General features: G+C 40.2%; 1 protein-coding gene and 1 non-coding gene across 6 annotated transcripts in view; both read left to right on the plus strand.

Moving 5' to 3' along the window:
• Positions 1 to 15,272, plus strand: part of ADD1 (adducin 1) — a 98,221-nt gene that overhangs the window by 29,046 nt on the left and 53,903 nt on the right. The gene's annotated exons all lie outside the window — the stretch shown is intronic.
• LOC123622985 lies at positions 4,346 to 4,485 on the plus strand. The gene has a single exon (XR_006729715.1). It is a non-coding gene; the product is annotated as a U4 spliceosomal RNA (small nuclear RNA).

Here is a 15,272-nt window from a genome sequence, read left to right on the forward strand (position 1 = left end):
ATATATGTGAGAAACTATATTTTCAAAACCAATTGTAGTTTTGACAGGGATCAGAAATTTTCATTTATTTGTCAATGACAGTAAAAGTCATGTTAGCAAGAAGCAATTTGGCACTGTGGAAAATACATAGGTTTAGAAGCCAGGATGTCTGGGTCCTAGGTTTGTCCAGTAATCTTAGCCACCTCTTAATGATTGTCCACGGTCTGCCAAATACTCTGCTAAATTTTTGATTCTTATAATATCCCTCAAGGTTGCTATTACTTATACCCCAGCTCTTTTATTTTTTTGAGACAGGGTCTTGCTCTGTCACTCAGGCTGGAGTACAGTGGTGTCATCATAGCTCACTGCGGTCTTGAACTCTTGGCCTCAAATGATCTTCCTGCCTCAGCCCCGTGAGTACCTAGGACTACAGGTGCATGCCACCATGCCCGGCTAATTTTTTTTTTTTTTTTGGTAGAAACAAGGTCTTACCATGTTGCCCAGGCTTGTCTTAAACTCCTGAGCTCAAGCGATCTTCCTGCCTTAGCCTCCGGAGTAGCTGGGACTACAGGCACGTGCCACTGCAGCAGGCTACTGCACTCTGCTTCACAGATGAGGAAACTAAGTGCCAGAGAGAAGTTAAGCACCTTGTCCAGGATCACACAACTCCTAAGCAGTGCAGTAGACTTCAGACTTGGCCTTGGTCTGACTCCAAGCACACACGTTGAGCCTGCCACCACACACCATGGTGCTGCTCTCTGCCAGTGAGTCGCTGTGTGTCCAAGGCAGTTCTCTTTATCTCTAAGCCACTTTTCATGCTTTTAAAATGAAGGGTTTAGTCTTATTCTATATGTTAGTCCATTTTGTGCTGCTGTAACAGAATACCTGAGACTTCATACTTTATAATGAATAGATGTTTATTGGCTTATGGTTCTGGAAGCTGGGAAGTTCAAGATCAAGGCACTGGCAGCTGGTGATGGCCTTCTTGCTTCATCATCCCATGGGGAAAGGCGAGAAGGGGAGGAAGAGGGTGTGGCGGGGGAGACTGAACTCACTCTTCTAAAATGAGCACAATCCCCTATAATGGCATTAATCCATTCATGAGGGCAGATCCCTCATGGCCTAGTCACCTTTCATTAGGCCCCACCTCCCAACACTTGCATTGGGGTTAAGTTTCCAACACATGATTTTTGGAGGACATATTTAAACTGAGATCTTGACAACATTGAATTAGAAAGGGTGTAGAAGGTCTACTAACTCTTCAGTTTAATTTTCAGTCTACAAGTTTGTATTGAGCACTACTGTGCAACAGACATAGTGTAAGATGCTGTTAGACCTAGGAATGTATGCACCTGCTTTGTCTGTCTGGTTAGGAAGGTGGGCTGTGTTCACCTAATAGCTGCATACTTCAAGGCCAGTTATGATAAGTGCCCTATTCTTCAGTGTTAAACTTTGACTCTGATTCCCTAACACCAGACAGAGGTGCACCATAAGTATTTGATTCCTTCTAGATGGAACTATCCGTTTGTGCTTTGGGGTTAGGGACCCCAGTGCTTTTGGTGAGATGGAAATGACGCCTGCAAAATGGAGCCAATACACATTTAAAGAAATATACAGAAATATGAACAGAATCATTCTGGAGCAGAGCCTGTGAGGGGCATTCTCAACTTGAAAGTTTGGTTATTACCTCTGAAGAAGGTTGGGGTAAAAACAAAAAAAAGAGTTTAATAAGTTACTCTCTCTACCCTAGCGTAAAACACAATCTCTTAGAACCTACATTTTATCATCTGTGAAATGAGGATAAGGTCATCCTACTAATTGTAAACTATAAAACTTTAAGCAAATGCTCAGTATCATCATGCTGCTGGAAATACAATGTAGTGTGTACTCTGCTGATTTATACCTTCAGAGATGCTCTTATTATGTTCTTTTTTTTTTTGGGGGGGAGACAGAGTCTCACTCTGTTGCCTGGGCTAGAGTGCTGTGGCATCAGCCTAGCTCACAGCAACCTCAAATTCCTGGGCACAAGCAATCCTTCTGCCTCAGCCTCCCAAGTAGCTGCAATTACAGGTATGCGCCACCATGCCCAACTAATTTTTTCTATATATTTTTAGTTGAGCAGCTATTTTTTTTTCTAATTTTAGTAGAGACAGGGTCTTGCTCTTGCTCAGGCTGGTCTCGAACTCCTGACCTCGAGCAATCCTCCCGCCTTGGCTTCCCAGAGTGCTAGGATTACAGGCGTGAGCCACCGCGCCTGGCCTCTTATTATGTTCTTAATGGTGTTTTATTTAAAAAATTTTTTTAGAAAATTACTTTTTATAAATTAAGCTTTAAAAATGTATATATATTTGAACTGTAAAGGATCTCCTGGTCTTCTTTGTCCTCTATCCACCCAGCTCCCTCTTACTTCTTACAAGTAAACCACCATGTTAAGTTTCTTGTATATTCTTCCTGCATTTCTTTATGCAAATACAAGTAAATATGAATATTTTTCTTATTCCTCTTCTTTCCCCCCTAAAAGATACCATATATACACTGTTCTCTCTTTTTTTTTCTTGACAGTATCTCCTGGTTTTTATGAAAACCAGACCATCTAGAATTTTTCCTGTAGTCATGATTACTTGCTAGCGTAAAAGCCTTTTAAACCTCCCATCAGCCGACATAATTACTTTTCAGTAAACATACCTCTTTGGCAGAGTCTTACTTAGGCTTATTTTTGTGATTTGAAATGTTTCCTGCCTAGCTCTAAAAAGGAAAACCTGGCACCATCTTCAGACGTTTCAGAGTTAATAAAGTAGCTCATGTTTCAGCCTTTGCGTGTACAGAATACATATATATTCTTCTTAGCACACTCAACTGTTGTGGTGTTCTCAGTGCATTAGCCCTCGCTGACTGTTCTCTTCAAAACTTCCTTTTATCATTTGTCTTCCACAGGAGCCAATTACTTCACAACTAGGACATTTAGTTGCTGACCGTTAAATTCTACAAAAACTGCCTCTTTGTTTTTTGTGGTCAGTATTTTAATCTTCCTTACCTGCAATCCTGTCAACCTTCCTCACCTTCCCCTTCCCCTCAGAAAAATAAATAAAAATCCATCTCAAACCATTACTTAGCAAGCCATTTCATGGAATGAAATTCAGGAAAAGTTTTTTTTCAGTAAACAGTAAATTTTGAAAGACTGCATAACTTAATCAAAAATACTGTTAAAAAGGCCACAAAGACCCTCTTGTGCTGTGTTAGTTATTTGCTAACTGTAACCATATATAAAATTACTTCTCCCAGATTCTTCTCCTGAAATCTTAATTGTGTTCTCCTTTGTGGAATTCCTTCTTGAAAGCACTTGTTTAAGGGTACACTGGACCCGGGCACAGTGGCTCACGCCTGTAGTCCTAGCACTCTGGGAGGCAGAGGCAGGAGGAGGATCACTTGAGCTCAGGATTTCAAGACCAGCCCGAACAAGAGCGAGACCTTATCTCTACCATTAATAAAAATAGAAAAATTAGCTGGACATGGTGGTGTGAGCTTGTAGTCCCAGCTACTCAGGAGGCCCAGGCAGGAGGATCACTTAAGCCCAGGAGTTTGAGGTTGCAGGGTGCTACAATGATGCCACTGTACTCTACCCAGGGCAACAGAGTAAGACTCTGTCTCCAAAAAAAAAAAAAAAAAATACACTGATTGATACTTGTATTTGGGCCATCTGAAGGTACTGGATATCACTTTAAATAGGTGTTTTTTTTTTTTTTTAATGAAAGCAGTTTTATGAAAATCAGTAATGCAGAATGATTTTGTATTCCTTTACCGTTCATTTAACAGATACGCTGAACTACACAGAAGAGTATCAGTGTACCTGCTGCCCTTCCCCCATGATGAGGGGTCTTGGGTTAAGGTTCTGAGTCAACCATTATTTATTGTGAGGCCTCTGGGACTTAAAACTCATTTCATCTGCAAATAGACGAATCCTGCAGGGTTGTTAGAATTAATTAGTATGTGAGAACATTGTTCTCTACAGTGGTCTTTGCACTGTTGTTGCGCAGTGCAAGTTCTGGATCCCTTGCATTTTCTAGTTCCATTCTCCTCAACTGGATTGGGAAAAATTAGGTCTGTAGTTTGGGAGTCATAAAGATGATGATTATGCCTCTATCCTATTTTATCATCTTTTTCCAAGGTATTCTCAGCTGCATTGTCTCATTTGATCATTAGGTTGGGGAGATATTTTTTACTTCACAGGTGAGTAAACTTTATACATAAGTGGCATGAGTGGAACTAACCACTGATTGCTGGCCTAGTACTGACCCTTGAACTGGAGAGTCCTGTCATCAGGAACAAGAAGACAGTTTAATGAGCGGCAGTTAAGAGTGCAATCTCTAGCTTTGCGCAGTGGCAGTATCATGGCCGATGAGGTTTATCCGAGGCGTGATTGTTGCTGATTGAGAACTTTTCCTAATACCCCTCCATGACGACTTGCAATATAGTCAGGATTGGCAATTTTTGATTGTCTCTATGAGGACTGAATAAAAAAAGTAAAGAAAAAAAGAGTGTAATCTCTAAACCGTACTCTTAATTTCAAATTCTTCTCCACTCTGCCTATTCAACCTTAAGCAAATAATTGAGATATCTCTAATAATACGGCATAAGATTGACTAATGCTATAGTTAAAAGAAAAACAACACCAGCTATATAACTGTATACAAAAACTTAATAAAATGTGGAAGATTTAGGTTGGAAAGCTGTTAACTGCCCATCATGAAGGAGAGAGGAAGCAGGAGGACCCACTCAGTCAGTTCCTGATTCGAAGGAGTATAAGCGTGGGAGGCAACACTGAGATGTGTTACTGTGGTTCATTTTTACTCTTTAATCTTTGCTTTCTTTTCTAATTGGAGCTATGCAGAGACTTTGTGATGCGGAGAGGCACTGTGTCCTGGAGTGGAGTTGAGAACAGTGACTCTGGAGCCAGGCAGCCTGAGTTCAGACTCAGCAACCCCGCTGCTGGCTGCTTTGTGCCTTATCCATGGAAAAAATAATGAGTTAATACATGTAAAAATGAGTTTAAAATGGCACCTGGTAAGCAGTGATAATTTTAGGTATGATTATTTTAAAGGGGTCTTTTGAACAGTTTCATCTGCAAGAGAACATCTGGAGACACAGAAATAGAAATGATCCGATCAGAGTAATTAAAGGCTTTTACTGAGCTCTGAGGTCCCAAACAGGGCACATTCAGTCAGCCTGAGGCTGTGAAGAAGGACCTTCAACATAAGGTGTGTGTTTTTCTCTTTTTAGGGGAAGTGGAAAAGTGCATCGTTAGGCTGGGAAACTGTGACGGGTTATTATGTTGTGCTCCACTTTATTTGGGAGACAGTGCCAGATGTTGGGCTTCCTCCTGCCAGTAGATATTAGGGATTCCCGTTTCATTGGCTAGCGCAGCACCCCTTCCAGGATTGCAGCTTTCTGAGAGTTGTAAGTAACTTCTGGCCGGGCTTCCATGTCTCTTCTGCTCAAGGTGCCGGCCAGGGTATGTGCTGACTGTGCTGCACTCCTCCTCGTCCCTTTGTCTAGCTCAGCCATCAGTGTTGGATCCCCTAAGTCTGTTTAAAATGTTGTTACTCTTTTGAGCAAAGGTTCCACCTTCTGTTTCATTGAGTATGTCCTGATGATGCTGTTTCATCTTGGATGTAAACCTCATGGAGCCCTTCGTCCCAGAGATGTTAGGATATCCCTTGTAGCGTATACCCTGCTTCAAGGACAAAGTCCCTACTATGTATGAAACACTCTCCCAGGGCTCATATACAGAAATGAGTTGGAAATATCTCCTGTTCTTCATGGACACGAACAGTACATCACCCACAGGCTGGTGATGGAGGAAGCATATGCACAAATAATTGGATTCTCTTTGAAAATGGCTATAAAAGAGGGGAGAATGAAGTATCCTGGCACACAGGAGGCCAATTGCCAGGCTTGTGGGCTTGGGGAGACCTTCACAGAGCAGGAAATATTTGAGTTGGGTCTTAAGGATGAGTGAGGGCTGAAAGGTTTGAAAGAGAATAGTTCAGTGAAGTCATTAAAAACTCATTGAGCACCTGCTGGGTGCCAGGCACTAAATATAAAGTCAAAGGACTATGCTGTCTGTTCTGTGCTGCTCCTCTGTAAAACTCAGTAGATGTGGCGGGGTGCGGTGGCTCACACCTGTAATCCTAGCACTCTGGAAGGCTGAGGCAGGAGGATCACTTGAGCTCAGGAGTTTGAGACCAGCCTGAGCAAGAGCGAGACCCCATCTCTACTAAAAAAAAAAAAAAAAAATAGAAAGAAATTATATGGACAACTAAAAATATATATGTAGAAAAAGTTATCCGGGCATGGTGGTGCATGCCTGTAGTCCCAGCTACTTGGGAGGCTGAGGCAGCAGGATTGCTTGAACCCAGGAATTTGAGATTGCTGTGAGCTAGGCTGATGCCATGGCACTCTAGCCCGGGCAACAGAGTGAGACTCTGTCTAAAAAAAAAAACCCAAAAAACTTCAGTAGATGTTCATTTACCAGGTGACTACTGCCTTCCCCAAGCCACCTGGCAAACACCTTTTTAACTGTAAAAGCATCTCTTTGAGGCTTCCCCAACAGCTGTCTGTATTAGTTTCCTAGGGCTACCATAACAAAGTACCACAAACTGGATGGCTTAAACAGAGATGTATTGTCTCACAGTTCTGGAGGCCAGAAGTCTGAAATCAGGATGTTGGGAGGGCTGGTTCCTTTTGAGGCTGTGAAGGAGAATCTATTCCAGGTCTCTCTTCCAGCTCCTGGTGGTTGCTGGCAATCCTTGGTTTGTAGATGCATCACCCAATCTCTGCCTTCATCTTCACACAGCGTTCTCCCTCTGCAGGTCTGTGTCCAGATTTTCCCTTTTTATTAGGACACCAGTCATGTTGGATTAGGGGCCCACCCTACTCCAGTGTAACCCCATAGCTAATTTCATCTGCAATGGCCTTTTATCCCAATAAAGTCACATTCTGAGGCACTGGAGGTTAGGACTTCAACATATGGGTTTTGGAGGAGCATAATACAACCCATAACATTCTATTCTTTCTACCTCTCATCATTGGACACTTTCTCCTTGCTGATGCACTGTGAGTAGATTTCTGTCATCGCACCAAGAGTATTTTGTCTATCATCGCCTACTCATTTGTATCTTTTTATCTCCAGTGCTTTGCACATAATGTGGAAAGTATCTCCAGTGGAGATATATTAAGCATCAGAAATTAATAGAAATAGGGGAAGATATTGGAGAGTTTACCTCTCCTTGTTTTCCTGTTGACAACTCCAAAGGCCAAGGACACCAGCGAAGGATACCGCTTTTATTACCACGTGAAGCATACTTGATACCTCCTGACTTTTCCTTTGAGCAATAATTCATTGTTGCCTGACAGTCATCATGCTTTCTGAGAAATGTGTTAAGAACATTTAAAAACTGACAAGACTTCCTGGGTCTTCTAGCAGACATTTTACCCAGAGGATTTCTTTAATGGCCACCTTCTTACTTGTTTCAATCTTTGGTTTGAGTGTTCTGGCTTCAGGGATTCAGAAGTAAGTTATGTGAACATTTGGAATAGTTACCCATTAGCAAAAATGTCTGTGCCAAAAGGGAGATGCCAAGAAATAATTGAATCTTTCCAAAAGCTTTGGAATTAGCTCATTAGATATTTTAGAGAAGCATAAATTTGTCTGGTTTCTGATTGAGGTTTACTTAACGAGGATGGATCATTCTGGGGCTAGAATACCTTTGTTAAGAAAGAATAGTGCACCCTTTGTTATTTCTGAGTCAATAAATAATATACTAGGCAGAATGATGTTTATTGGGACATCAGAAAAATAATCTTAATTTTTTTTTTTTTAAAGAGATAGGGTCTTGCTTTGTCATCTAGGCTGGAGTGCAGTGGTGCAATCATAGCTCACTACAGCCTCGAACTCTTGGCCTCAAGTGATCCTCCTGCCTCAGCCTCCTGAGTAGCTGAGGACTATAGGTGAACGTCACTATACCTGGCTAATTTTTTTATTTTTATTTTTTTATTTTTTGTGGAGATGAGATCTCACCATGTTGCCCAGGCTAGTTTTGAGCTCTGGGCCTCCAGCAATTCTCTTGGCCTCCCAAAGTGCTGGCATACAGGCATGAGCCACTGGCCCAGCCTAGATGTTAATCTTTTTTTTTTTTTTTTGAGACAGAGTCTCTCTCTGTTGCCCGGGCTAGAGTGCCGTGGCATTAGCCTAGCTCACAGCAACCTCAAACTCCTGGGCTCAGGGGATCCTTTTGCCTCAGCCTCCCCAATAGCTGGGATTACAGGCATGTGCCACCATGCCTACCTAATTTTTTCTATATGTTTTTAGTTGTCCAGCTGATTTATTTCTATTTTTAGTAGAGATGGGGTCTCGCTCTTGCTCAGGCTGGTCTCAAACTCCTGACCTCGAGTGATCCTCCCACCTCGGCCTTCCAGAATGCTAGGATTACAGGTGTGAGCCACTGTGCCTGGCCCTGGATGTTAATCTTAAGACAGCATTTCATCCTAGTATCAGTAATATCAACCTGAAAAAACATGCTGAAATATGTCCATGTGAAGGCAGGCAGAGACTAGCTTATGTAAGATCTGGAGGTACTTTATTCTGCAAGCAAGGAGAATCGTGGCGCATTTAAACACATACAAAATAGACAGCATGATATAATAAACCCTGCTATCCTTCCTCCAGCTTCAACTGTCTTCAACTCATGGCTAGTCTTGTTTCTTTTGTGTAACCCTTGCTTCCCTTATCCCCATATAAGTTTAAGGCAAATTTCAGATATCTTATCATTTCATCTATAAATGTTCTGTATGTATCTAATATAATCATAATAATAGCACACCTATAATTTTAAATAGTAATTTCTTAATACCATCAAAATCCAGTTAGTGTTCAGATTTCTAGTGGTCTCAACTGTCATTGTTAGATTTTTATTTTACAGTTTCGGTTAAGATCCAACTAAGGTCCACATATTAGCTGTCAGGTTTTTGTGTGTGTGTGTGTGTGTGTATGTGTGTGTGTGTGTGTGTGTGTGTGTGTGTGTGTGTGTGTGTGTGTGTGTGTGTCTACCCTCTGCAATGCCAAAGCCTGCAGCACAGAGAACAGCTAGCTGTCAGGTTTTAAACAGAGGAGTGAGTGACATGATCTGACTTATATTTTATTTATTTATTTGTTTTTGAGACAGGTTCTCGCTCTGTTACCCTGGCTAGAGTGCAGTGGCATCATTATAGCTCACTGTAACCTCAAACTCTTAGGCTCAAGCAACCCTTCTGCCTCAGCCTCCTGAGTAGCTGGGACTACAGGTGTGTGCTAACATGCCTAGGTAATTTTTCTGCTTGTTGTAGAGACGGGGTCTTGCTCAGGATGGTCTCTAACTCCTGGCCTCAAGCGATCCTCTCACCTTGGCCTCCAAAAGTGCTAGTATTACAAAGCATGAGCCACAGTGCCTGGCCCTGATTTATAGTTTAAAACTCTTGGGCCAAGTTTTGGAGAATGGATTGCTGTAAGGGTTGTTAGGAGAAGTAAAGAAACCGATTAATTAGGAGGCTATTGTGTGTCTACAAGGTTTACGATGATGTTCTAGATTTGAGTGATAACTGTTGGGTTGGGAAGACATGGAGAAAATGAGAGGTGACATGGGCAGACCATGCTTGTTTGTTAAGGTTCATCCAGACTTTTGTTTTCTGTTGTGTATGTTTGTTTATTTGAAAATATTATTCCCTTTGTTTTTGTTAATTTAGCTGTCAGTGTATTGCAAATGGTGATGTTAACTAAAAAAATGAGCGAAGTTTATATTTTGTCATAAAGGGTAGCATAGCAGCCTGTGGGGCAGCCACTCTTACAGGGTGGAAAGCAGAACCCGGGCCAGAAGCCATGCACATGTGCTTCAAAGGGCAGGCAAAAAGAACAAGATTTTATACTGAGCAGGGTGGTCAAATATACATAAGCAACAAGCTAAGTCATGAATGCTTATGAAAAAGAGAAATCATGCACATTTGCAATTGTGCTTTATTTTTCCCATCCCCACATGGCTGGGAACTCAGTGTTTAGGTGTTTCTGGGGTCCTCTTAGCCGAGAGGGGTCTGTTCAGTTAGCAGAGGGCTTAGTTCACAGTGAAATCTTAAAATTTATTACACAAGTAAAATTGTAGCAAGGTTATCGACTATTGAGATAAATATTAATCTATATTTTTATTAATTTATTCAACTTTAATCCAACTTATTTGCCATTATACCATCTTGTCTGTGTATAATTACAACATTATATTATAGAATAAGAAATATTATAGTTTTTTACTTAATATGTTTTGATCTTACATATATTATGCTGAAGAAGCTCCATAGGTTTCATAATATTGAGCAGATTTATGCTTTATGTTTGTGTTACATTTATTGTTGAACATAAGATTGTTCCTACTTTTAAATTATTTTAAATTTGTTTTAAGGTAATCTAAATAATGTCAGAAATTTTTTTGCACGTATACTTTTCACTTTAAAAAAAGTTTTTGGATTAAGCATTAACTTCTTTGTAGAGATCTTAGAAAAGTTTGCTATCTTACACACAAAGTTAATGAAACCTGAAGGCATAATTGACAAAAACTAGTTACAGCTTTGTACTTAAAAAGTAGAATCATAGGCCAGTCACATTTGCTCACATTTGTAATCCAGACATTAGGAGGCCAAGGCCCTTAAGTCAGGAATTCAAGACCAGTGTGGGCAACATGATGAGACCCTATCTCTACAAAAAATAAAAAATTAGTCGAGTGTGGTGGCACACCCCTGTAGTCCCAACTACTCAGGAGGCTGAGGCAGGAGGATTGCTTGAGTCCAGGAATTCAAGGCAGCAGTGAGCTATGATGAGGCTACTGCACTAGGCGACAGAGCAAGACCTGGTCTCTGTAAAAAAAAAAAAAAAAAGAATTCTGTTTAATCTTGATTATTGAGCTCAGAATATTTATACTTCAATTTTGATTTAAGTTTATAGAGTTCCTTGTTGAAGGAATGGAATGCGTAGGTACCTGGTCTGCAGTCTTTATCTTATCCCATTCACAAGACAATTTGTAATAAGAGGAAAGCAGTCCTGCCTTATTTTAAACATGTTGGTTTTACAAAGATTCTTTTCTTTCTGTATGTTCTGGGAACCAGGAAATAGCTACGGATGCCTCTGAAGTGCACGCCCATGTCTTTTTTTTTTTTTTTTTTTTTTTTTATGAGACAGAGTCTCACTTTGTTGCCCTGGCTAGAGTGAGTGCCGTGGCGTCAGCCTAGCTCACAGCAACCTCAGACGCCTGGGCTTAAGCGATCCACCTGCCTCAGCCTCCCGAGTAGCTGGGACTACAGGCATGCGCCACCATGCCCGACTAATTTTTTCTATATATATTTTTGGTTGTCCAGATAATTTTTATTTCTATTTTTAGTAGAGACGGGGTCTGGTTCAGGCTGGTCTCGAACTCCTGACCTCCAGCAATCCACCCGCCTCGGCCTCCCAGAGGGCTAGGATTACAGGCGTGAGCCACCGCGCCCGGCCGCACGCCCATGTCTTTACAGATGAAATGGCTTAAAATTGGATCTTACAATGCTGTATATCCTTTTGTCTTTTTTTTTTTTTTGAAACACTGAAGTAGAATTCTTATTATTCGCTCAGAATGTTCAGCTTCATTTACATCTAATGAGGAAATTTTGTCAGACAAACATTATTTTGTTCTTTGGGTCATTCTTTTGGAACAGACTATGTTAAAATAAATAGATTGAGTAAACGGATTAAATAAATTTTAAAGGATATATTTAGAAAAGAGTAAATTTTAAAGATTCCACTTAGGTCATTAGTTCATTTATTATATGTTGATATTTGGTCCCCATTGTTTTCATACTTTAAGTCTTTGAAATAGTGCCACTTTAAGCATGCTGTTATTTCTATCTTGTCTTTAGGTTTAGAAGAGCAATATCCTAATTGATCTTTTTCTTAGAAAAAAGAAAACTTATTTCTTCCACTGATCCTTTGGCTGTTGGTACCACAATAGAAATAATTTTTGCATAAACAAACTATTCTTTAAAGCCTTGCTATCTAAAGTGTGGTCCAGGTTCAGCAGCATTGCTATCAATTGGGAACTTCGTAGATATGCAGAATTTCAGGTGCTATCTCAGACTGAATGAATCTGAATTTGTGTATTAACTTGATTCCCAGGTAATTCCCAGACTCACAAAATTGGGGCCTGTTCAAGGCCAGTCTGCATCTATGCCATTGATCCATCCCTTCAGGGACATTGTTCACTTGCATTTCATGGATTTTGCCTCTGCCACCACCACTGTCATCATTATCATTCACAATATGGCTTACAGGTTAAGAACAAAAGCTCTGAAGTCAGATGGCCTTGGTTTGAATTCCAGCCCTGTTGTTTCTTAGCTGAGTGACCTAAGGTTCTTCATCTTTAAAGTGAGGAAAATAATTATCAATATATCAACAAATAGGGAAATTGAGAGGACCAATTACATACAATTCTGGCTGCTGTCATTCTCCTCTTTTCCCTTGTTGTTAGCATTGTTTTAGTTATCTTTTGTAGCATAACAAACCATCCTAGGACTTTGCAGCTTAAAATAATTATTATATATCATGATTTTGTGGAACATGAATTTAGGCAGAGCTCTACTAGGCAGTTATTGTGCTCTGCCTCACATCCATTTGATGGTTTTCAGGGTTTTTAAAGATTAAAGATGATTTTAATTATTGAGTTGTAAGAGTTTGTATATTTTGAATGCAAGTCTCTTCTTAGAGACATGTGATTTGCAAATATTTTCTTCCATTCTGGGAGTTGTCTTTTCACTTTTTTGATGGTATCCATTGAAGCACAAACATTTTTAATTTTGAGGAAGTCCACTTTCTCTCTCTTTTTTTCTTTTTTGTTTGTCCTTTTGGTGTCATATAAGAAGACTTTGCCTAAATCAGGGTCATGAAAATATACGCCTTTGTTTTCTTCTAAGTATTGTTATAGCCCAACTAAGTTCATTGCCGCTGCTCAAGAGGAAGCCAATACAGTGAGACAGCAGGGGTTACAGCAGACACCATGGAAGGAGATGGGAGGAATTTCTCAAATCCATTTCCTCGAGAATTTGGGAGAAGGGATTTTTAAAGATAGTTTGACGGGCAAAGGGCTAGGGAATTGGGTCTGCTGATTGGTGGAGGATGAACTCATAGGGTTGGGAAGCAGAGATTATCTTCTCAGTTGGGAGATTTTCTGGGTTGGGGGGTGGGGTCTCAAGGCTGTTGGATCTGTTCCCGTGCCTATTCACGGTCTGGCTGGCGTCAGTGAGTCTCTGCCGGAATGCACAGTCTGAAAAATATTAATACTTCAAAGCCCAGTCTTAGGCTTTATGTTATCTAGAGAAGCACAAGTCTCAGCTTTATGATAGTGATGTTATCTATAGAATCACTTTGGGCTTTATAGTGGCAATGTTATCTAGACAAGTAGTGGGAGAAGTCACAATCTTGCACCTATTAGGGAGGATTGTGCCATTAAGCAGTAACCAGTCACAGTAGTAAGGAAGATGGGGAACAATGTCTGGTTAACTTCTGGCTCTATCTATACTTTCATAAAAATCAGACTTTGATTACTATTTATGCCTTATGGCTCTACATTATTTTAATATAGACAGTTTCAGTATTGTTGACTCAAGTAAATGAATGAGACAAAAATCTCAATCTATAGAGGTTTATTAAGCCAAAGTTGAAGACACACCTGGGGAAAAAAATGGGGAAAAACAGGAACCACAGACAAGCTTCTGCTGTTTTTCCTAAGGGTGAGTTGGAACCTTCAGCATTTTGAAGGCATACAGAGAGAAGGAAAAAGGCAGGGTGAGCATGTTACATTCTTGTGAGCCCCAGAAAATCTACATTTTACATAAAATAAGGTGAATGTTAAAAGAGAAAAAAGGAGTGAAGGAAGCATCAATATGTAGATGTCCCTGGGTAGGTGGAAGAATGTCTGATTCTGTCTTGTCTCCAGTTGTTACCTGTAAAGAATAAGCATGGTTTACTTTTAGGTGTAGTTACAATTTGCATGTCCTTGCTTACAGGAGGCCAGCAAAGAATTTCCTTAATAAATGCTCTGTGGGACCAGTTCTTCATAGGTACCTGAGGCCTTCACCTTCTTTTTTGCATAAGGAGCTGGAGGCCCTGAGACTTTGATTTCCTTTTTTTATTCCCATCTGTTCTTTAAAATCTTTTGGAGAAAGTATTGTAGAAGATATGAGTTTGTGATTGTATCTTTTAATCTAATCCCAAATCACCAGGAAGTTTCATTTTTAGGAGATCATGTCCCTCAGGGGAGAAAAATTAAGTCAAGAAGGACCAATGTCAAAAAATTATAGGTAAATAATAAAACTCAAAAATGATGGACAAGTCTAGAATCTAATAATGAGTTCACTATATTTTTTCTGAAATATAATTTTTTCTCTTTAGTTTATCATTTTTACTAAAGACAAATCATGTAGGACCAATTTATTTGCAAAATAAATTTTAGCCTCATTATATTTAGCCTGATTATTTGCAGAAAGTACAGTAAGAATAATTATTGGCCATATAGGCCTTTTCTTTGTTCATATTTTCATTGGCTTTGCTGGAACTTTTTTGTAAGGAATTTAAGGTTAGACTTAAAAGCCTCTTGTGCTGAGCCAAGCCAAGGATTTAACTGTGCCTGTAAATACCTGTATGCATTGGGTAAATTCCTCTTTTTGAGGTCTCAGCATAACTTGGGGTTCTTGGACTTGTCAGAAAGTGACATTCTTTACTTATCACAGATCTGGAAATGTCATAGATCAGTGGTCCCCAACCTTTGTGGCACCAGGGACCTGTTTTATGGAACAGTTTTCCCATGGATTGTGGGGGGCAGGAGCAGGGAGCTGGAGCTCAGGCAGTGATGCTAGCGATGGGGAGCAGCTGTAAATACAGATGCAGCTTTGCTTGCACCACTCACCTCCTGCTGTGTGGCCTGGTTCTTAACTGGCCACAACCGGTATAGGGCCGCAGTCATAGATGAAGTAGCAGGCCAGTCTTCCAAGTGCTTCCTAGTGGCCTTATAAAGTCAGCCTAATTTCTTAAAGCATTCTGGGCATATCTGAAAATATGCCATTGCAGTCAAAGCCTTGGTAAAGTAACCAGAATTTCTAATTCTCTGCTGTTATAAGAGAAAACAGATTCTTATTGAACTTATGCAAATAACTATATTGCCAATAAATGTGAACATTTATAAATAGTTTTAAAA

The sequence above is a fragment of the Lemur catta genome, chromosome 17 (genome assembly GCF_020740605.2).
Source record: "Lemur catta isolate mLemCat1 chromosome 17, mLemCat1.pri, whole genome shotgun sequence".
NCBI lineage: Eukaryota > Metazoa > Chordata > Mammalia > Primates > Lemuridae > Lemur > Lemur catta.